Consider the following 8866-nt stretch of genomic DNA (forward strand, 5'->3'; position numbering starts at 1 on the left):
TGAGGCTGAAAGGGTGTGTGTCGAGGACAGGGCCACAGCACTGTGAAGATATTGCAGAATACTGAGGTGCCTAATACAGCCAAAGGAGGCTGTAACAACTCAGGGCCTGTCCACATGGTGGGGTAACGTGCTCTACAGGGGTGTGATTTCTAAAGCACACCAACACACTGCACATTAATTGGTCTGTGTAGACAATGCTGATAAAGCACATTAGGGAACTTTTTGTGCTTAGCAGGGTACCGTTTCAAGCACCACCACATTAAAGTGCACAACACATTAGTGTAGTTCAGAAATCACACCCCCATAGCATGCATTTAGCCCACTGTACAAGAGGCCTTAAGCAGGCCTCCAGGGATCAAAGGTGGCCTAAAGCCATCTTAACCACCCCCATGCCTGCAAGTTGTGTGCTGTGCCTCTTAAAAGCACAGCCCTGTAGAACCTGGGAAGTTCACAGTAATGGAGCATATTTTCATATAACTTAGATGAAATACTTACAATATATACTGTTTAATTTTGAGTTTTCCCATGTATTTAAACAGACTGATAAGGAAATTAACTTTAAAAAAAAAACATCACAACCAAATGAGGTGGAGAAAAAACTACATTATGAAATCTGTGGCCAAAAGCAGATAAGCATATACGCCAACAATGGAACAAATGGGTTCTTCTATTCAGAGAAAACAGAAAATAATTGTCACATTCATAGAATATCAGGGTTGGAAGGGCCCTCAGAAGGTTATCTAGTCCAACCCCCTGCTCAGAGCCCGGGGGAGCAGGGTCTGGAGATCTGGGGGCTGCCCAGCAAACCATGAAGCCGCTGGGGCAACTTGGCTCTTCAGCTACAGAGCTGAGGTGTCTGGGGGGAGCAGCAGCAGCCACTGCCACAGGGGAATCTGCCTGCAGCTCGCAGCCTGCCAGAGCCAAGGTAAGCAGGGGACTGGGGGAGGAAGTATTTTCCCAGACATGTTCGGCTTTTTGGCAATTCCCCCTGGATGGGGATTTGAGCACCAAAAAGCCGGCCGTGTCTGGGGAAAACTGGACATATGGTAACCCTACTCAAACCACTGAGCTATCCCTCTAGTCCAGAACCTATTCAGTGAGCAGCTGAAGTCTGCTCCAATAGACTCCTCGCTGCCTCCCAGGATTTCTCCCTACCTTGGCCTTTCTTCAGACACTTTCTTACAGCCCCTCCCTGGGCTTACTTGACATCTGCTTCTCTCAGGGCCTTCCTGATACTCTCTAGTGACCAGAGGGATGGCAGAGTTCTTCCTTTCTCTCTCTCTACAGTCCCCTCTTCATCTGGGCTTCTTTCCCCAACTGGGCTTTATCTAGAGTTGAGCCTAGCTAACCCACCAGCTGCAACCAAGTACCTTAATTGAGCTCTCCTGCACCAGCTTACCTTTTAGTGCCAGTGTGAGGTTTAATCTTGTCACACTCTCACATCAAATCACATTCTAACAGTGAGGGGACTACTTCAGTGCCTTATTTAACTTACCCTTTAAAAGAAGTTTAACTCACATGTTCAAGTAAACTTTATTTTACTACAAAGAACACTGAAGTTTTGCATTTTGCCAGCCTCGTACAAAAACTTTCAAATATACAATAGAGAGACAAAAAGAACGAGGAGTACTTGTGGCACCTTAGAGACTAACAAATTTATTTGAGCACAAGGTTTAGTCTCTAAGGTGCCACAAGTACTACTCATTCTTTTTGCTGATACAGACTAACACGGCTACCATTCTGAAACCAGTAAAGAGACAGTACTTGTAAGCCAGCAGCCCTATTCCTCTAGGCATAAGTACTTCTTTTAATCAGGGGATATGGGGCTCTGTGTATTTGCAAAAATAAAACAGACTGTACTTAATGAGTCTGCAAGTCTGAAGTTTATGTAAATAGCTACTATCTCAGAGAAAGTCTGGCTCAATGCAGTACCAAAACAGCCCTTTGGATTAATAAAAGCTAACTGCCATCCTAAACAAAACCAAAACAAACAGCTAGGAGGAGTGCCTATTTTAGAGGATGGGACCCTTCACTGAACTCACAAAAAAAAGAGATCAGTTTTGATCTAATTGTTAAAACGTTTATTTTGAGATCATGTGCTACCCGTAGCTGTCTGCCCCTTGGATAAAGGTAGGAAGACACTCCTTCCACTTAACTCATGAGTTGTACCTTGTTCTTCAGGTGTTTGCATTGAAATCAATAGTTCTACCAGATGCTAGAGAGAGGCAGAATCAAAGCAATAGGAAGTTATCTCAATATGAGAGGCAGCACTTACTGCAGAAGTTCTACTCTTCCCAAAACTGTCATGAAGGGGGTAAGCAGGTGAAGAGAATGACATGTATGTATGCCACACCTCTGAGATCCAAACAGATCCTGTAGGAAGGGGGATGCATTCTTAAGGAAAGTTGCATGCTGCTCTTCAGTCAAAAATTCTCTATCCCCTTCCAAATGCCCCAATATGCACAACTGCCATTGCTTCCTCATAGACATGTTGGAAGGGGAGAAAAACTTCACTCCTACGAGAGATTAGGGAGCAATAGATCAGAGTGAAAGGAAAGATTCTAAGCCTCAGCCCCGTTTGACTACAATTCCAACAGCAGCTCAAGACCTTGTGCTTTACCTAAACCGAGGCTAGCTGATGGTCTCCAAGTGGCCTGACTTATCCCAGAAACCCTGTAGTGCTTCTGGGAGCTTGAAATTTTTTCTTCTGCAGTAAATACTACCTAATTAATAACACAATAAAAACCACTAGCCATATTTAAAGGCAACCCATCTGCTGGTACATTCTGAATTCAATAGTGTTATACATACTGGATTTGAATTGCTGTAACAAAGCTGTACAAAGATGATAGTGGGGGGGAAAATCATAACTGAATAGTTATATGCAGTACATTTGAACTGTACAAATGAATATTAAAAATGTGTGATATACATGAAATGGGTACAGGAGGTAGGATATAAGCATTAAAGTGACAATTTATTGACATGTTTACCAAAGTAGCAAAATAGTTATGGGTTAATGTCTATTTCATATGCATACATAGTATACCTATGCAAAACCTGCTATGAATGAAACAAAATTCAAAGTTAAAGAAGCTTTAAGACTTTAGAAATGACAAAAAACACTTAAGACTTAGTAGACACTCAAAAATATACCACAAAAGAAAAAATAATTAGGTTTTTTGTAAAGGTTTGTCATGATCAGTTAAACAAAACCTGGAATCTTTTAAAGTCTCCAAAAATCCCTTCAGATTTCCTCTTGTATAAGTTCTACAGTACTTTGTACAACTTGATGCAAAAAAGTGACCCTCACAGTCGGTCAGCTAAACTTTGATATAACATACTGTTATATTGTATCCACTTTCAACATCAGCAACTTTTACTATTATGTGATTCACACATCAATTAATAGTTGATCATATGCATGATACAGTATTTATGAAACCTTCAGAAAACCAAAAGCAATTCACAGCCTGTAAAGAGACTAACATTTTTAGTTCTTTCCATACATTATACCGAACTGAATATTTTCCAAAGCACCAGAAACTCCACACTAAAAGAGTATGATGGTTACCAAGTCAGTTTTCTTATTTGTAAAATGACAACACATACAATGATCCACTTGCATTTCATTTTTTTTATTTTGTTGAAGTATTGTTGAAAATGAGCTCCAAACCAGTCCATCACTTTTTAAAAGTCAGCATCTCTCCCATTGACTGACCATAATTTAACAGCACAAAGCTAACCACTGAAGTGTAGTTGTAACCATTTTGATCCCAGGATATTCGACACACAAGCTGGACCAACTTCTGTAGCTGTACATATCTTTCAAATCACCATTAACAGTTTGGTTAGAAAGTGTTCATGTAGTACTACTTTGCCAATGCATTTCCTACGGATCTAAAATTCTTATTACTGTACCATCTAAAAACAAAACATCTTTATTTGAAAAGAACAACATTAAAATAATTTGTATTGGAAATTGAAAATTAAGGTTTTCATCACCTCCTACACTACAGATATGGAAATTTCCAATGTTGCTGCTTCAAGCTGAGAAGACAAACATCAAATCCATATTAAAATGCCAAACTCCTTTGTTTGAGTATCAGATATATATTTAGGGCAATTTTCACCCGGAATGTAGAGTACCAGTGCAGACCCACTGTACCATTTAGGAGTTCCTAATGGAGGCACTTTGCCATCGGTACATTTACCTGTATGAGGGTCAATATTTAGGGTGAAAAAGCAACGTTTCACATTTATATATTTATTGCAAGCTTGTTTTCAGTAGAATCAGAAGTATGCCAGGGATATGGTCTCTGTTACATTATTTAATGTTCTAATAGACTATCAGATGACAAAACTGATAGAGGCCAAAGTCGGAGGCTTGAAAGTTAAAGATTCATGACAGATGCATAGGGAGGAAGGTTGGGTGGAGCATCTCTCTGTCTGTCTCTCTCGCTCTCCTCCTTCCCCAATCTGCTCTCCCCTCTTATACTCTGTATGTGCTTTGAGCAGCTCCAGGTTCTTAAAGCCCAAATACTGGTTCAGAGCCAGAGCTTCTCTACTGAAGTATAAGCAAGAAACAGACTTCTACGTATAGCATATAGGGTACATAGAGTCTACCCACCTTAAACCCTGCTACCGCCCTCCACCAGATGGCACAAAAGGCCAGGAAGAAGGCAAGGGGGCCCAATTACTTGCATTTATGCAGATCCCCTGGCCCCACGCAACTAGCTAGAAGTTGCCATTCACCCAACGGACCCCTTTCTGGATTTCATGTCCCCTAGCCTCGCCACACTCCACCTGCATAGAGAACTGGTAACTCCAGCTTTGTGCAGGTGGAGTGAATTTTGCCCTTAGTACCTAATTGTACTAAAAAGAAGAAATTAGGCTAAATGGAAGAAATAAATGTGGCTTCGTTTTTGGTAAAGTGTAGAGAAAGCAACAAGCTAACCCCACTTGGCTCCATTTTGGAGTTAGGGGAACAATAATGCAAGTAGGTATTCCAGAAACAGCTGAGCCAGGGTGGAGTGCAGAACACAGAATGTCTTATGGACAAAACTAGTATAATTACTCTGAGAGCCAGACATGGCATACATGAGGCATAGCAGAGTCTGCCCACCGTCCAACTGGCTGTCTTGATCATTTCAACTATCTAGGAAGCATTTGATACAAAAAGGAAAACAAAATTTTAGCTAAAGGAGACTGAATTAACCACAATTTTTAAAAATTACCACAAAGCAAAAAAGGTTCATTAGTTTAAGTATATATGTATTCCCCAAACTTCCAATTTGTAACAAGGCATGTACATATTATTTCTGTCAATTTAGACAGAATTTTGAAGACAATTTAGGTAGTAGACAACCAAAGGCATGTTTAAACACTTTTAAAAGGCATTTTTAAAAAAACATACTAGAGTTTAAAATGGCTCAGATAGTTATTAGTCCATCATACACAACAGCATCTTAAAATTTATTGACCATAAACAGTTCAAGCAGTGGTTCTCCCACTTTTTCCTTCTGTGAACGCCTTTGTAGGAGAATAGTCTGCTCCTTCACCTTCTCTTCCAACCGCTCTACTTCATCAGTGTTTTGTTCGGGAAGTGTTTCAACAAGAGTAGCATGAACCACTGGCTTAGAAAAATCATTTACAGTCTATTGAGTGAAACAGCCTTTTCAAGTTAATTCAGTACAAATTATATCTTCAAATTTAAAATCATAAAGGACACTCAAAAAACATGTGTACCTGCACAAAAAGTTGTCTTATAATGCACAACAAAACCCAAGAGTCATTTAGATGGCACTATTAAACTTTCTTCAAATAAAAAAATAGCATTTGCATGCATATAAGAACATTCTATACACTAGATATATTAATAACAATAATCAACTGGTAAACCCCAATAAGGCAAGGACACAATTCTTTTCTAATGACTTTTTTCTTGCAACTTTTTTTGCTTCTTTACAACCATTTTTTTCAGATCTGTACATTAAATGCATTTTCTCACCTCAATAATTATATACAATATTATGATTTGCAATATTGTATACCTCGTTACAATATGCAGAGACTATCTTCAGTCTCTTTCATTATATCCTGTCTTTATGCAGTACTATACCATACTTAACTTATAACATTGAAGGATGGACTATTTAAAGGCTTGGTATTACATTCATTTGAATGGAATCTCTGAAAAACTGCTTTCCACACATACAATTGGTTTGACAGAAGCAAAGTTATTGCCATTTTTTTAAAAGTAGCCAATTAAAAAAAATTCCACTTAAATGTTTTTATATTTAACACTTGCAGGGCATGAGTCTTCTCTTACCATAATTTCCTTCCTTTCTGGGTTTAAGTCATATACTTAAATGTTATCGGAACTCAGTTTCCTATACTCTGGAGCTGATGTGTTAAGAGAGTAAGTTACCCTCCCTCCCACAAAATAAGCTTTACATCTACACAACAACTGATAATTGTGGGAAACTGAAATGTTTGGAATGTATGGGTATAGAAGGTTCTGAATATTGTTAACATTTTTGTTACAATTAGCCATCAAGTATAGGTTAAACCGGGAAGGAGGAAGGGACAACATCACTTGTGTTCACACAGCTAGATGTGTGTATATAACATGGTATACACCAGTGGTCCCCAACACAGCGCCCGCGGGCGCCATGGCGCCCGCCGGGGCATTTATGTGCACCTGCCTAGTGCCCAGCAGGGGAGAGAAGCTGCGGCCCAGCACTGCCGGGGTCAGAGAACTACAGGGCTGCAGGCTGCGGGCACCGGTGTTCTCTGTCCCTGGCAGGCATGAGGCTGTGGCTTCTCTGGGGGTGTAGGCTGCGGGCGCTGGTGTTCTCTGTCCTTGCAGCTTCTCTCAGGCTTCTCTCTGCACTGCCCAGAACTGCCGCCAAAAACAAGACAAAACAAAACTGCTCTGCCTCTGCAGAATGGACCGAATGTTTACGATATTTATTTTGTAAAAACTCCTTAATTTCTCTTACAGGTAGATAAAAAAAGAGCAAATTGACATGGTAAGGTGAAAGAGTAATTGCCGAATAATTTAATTAATACCTTTTACATGTAAAATTACCTTTTTTATCTTATGGATTCATACATTATGTAATATTAAATATGATGTTTTTCATATTATTTAATGTACAAATACAAAATAAGCCTTGAAAAATTGTTGGCGCCCGCCATAGTCTTCTGAAAACATGAATGTGCTACTGGCCACAAAAAGGTTGGGGACCACTGGTATACACAAAACTAACTAGAAGAGGTAGTACATGGAAGAAGGAAAAATACAATTAGGAATATTTTTTCAGCATAATGCATATGAATTTAGCTACCATGTCTCCCTGCAGCACAATGAAAATTATGAGGCTAGATGTCTGCATGTATTGCTGATCTATTCTCCAAAATTCTACATGCTAAGTCTCCTAGTAACTTTTTTTTTTTTTAAATAATTAATCTACATGCAGTTATTTATTTTTCAAGATACTAGTGGCAATTAGACCATATCACAAATTATTCATCAAGTGTACCTTTCAGTTTTCCATGGATGGATATTCACAACTCAAACACAAACCTTTGAATATTAAGGTCATTTTGAGGTATACATGAACTTTAAAAATAAGAAAACGGGGGGTGGGGGGAAAAAATCATTCCCAAGCTGTATACCAAAGACCATACACTGCCCTCAGTTGGCATTGATCTCAGTGGGAGTTATGTATAGGACTCTACGTTTCAACTAGGAGTTAAGCTTATAGAAAAGAAATTTGTATAAAAGCCAAGAACAATAGGGAGAAGATGGAACTGCAGACCATTACTAAGAGCAGCACAAATGAAGTTCTGTCACTTACTATTTAATGTAATTGTTCAGAATTGGAGTGGCTTTAGAAAGTTAATGAAATTAGGCAAAGAGAATTTCTTCTATGTACAGAATTAAGCCTTAACATATCTAAATTAAGTTTATAATTAACATATCTCCATGCATAACAAGGAGCTACATATTAAGATGGAGAGCAAAGAGGGGTCTGCAGTGGGATAAAACCCAACAAGCATGAACTGCATACAGATGCTTACACATTCTGTGTAAAAGTTCACGTTACAATAATTTGGAAGAAATGCTCAAATTCTCTTAACACCCCTTCAGGCAGACAGAATCTTATTACATACTTTTCTGCTAAGGCCATCATTGTAATATCTGGGTGCAAAATTTCTATTTTGTATAGTGCCTTAAATCTGAGCACTTGATACACTTTAATGAAGCCTCACAACCCCCGCAGTGAGGCAGATATGGCAACTATCCCATCCCCATCTTAGATACGGGAATGGAGACAAAAGAAAGATTAATGAATCACTCAAGGTCACCAGGATTAAAACCCAAATCTCCTATCCCTGGTTCTGTACTCTAAACTACTAGACAATACTACCTGCTTACATCTTCAAGATTATCTCATTTTCCCCTGAAAAAAAATTCCACATTCTAAAAGGTGCAATGAATATCATAAGCAAGAGATATTAATCAGCTGATTATAACTTTTACTTAAGAATAAACACAAGATTCATATCAGTTTCATACATATCCCCTCTTGATTACCAGTTTAGAAATCAACAATTCTCCAAACATACAATGCTGGTAAAGTTACATGCAGGTAACAGGTTCTGACTAGAGGAGAAAGGCAACCTCGCTTTCTCTTTTCTGTTTAAATGGGATCAACATTAGTTTTAAAAGTAAGTTTAAACCTAAACCACACATATGCAACATTAAAGGTAGCAGGAAGAAGTGGGTGGATTACCTAGTTTACCCTTAGTTAAGGCTCCACTACTGTTCAAAGCCCAAAGTTGTATATGGTTGGTT

This window comes from Terrapene carolina, unplaced genomic scaffold (genome assembly GCF_002925995.2).
Source record: "Terrapene carolina triunguis isolate 2854851 unplaced genomic scaffold, T_m_triunguis-2.0 Scaffold62, whole genome shotgun sequence".
NCBI classification, from domain to species: Eukaryota; Metazoa; Chordata; order Testudines; family Emydidae; genus Terrapene; species Terrapene triunguis.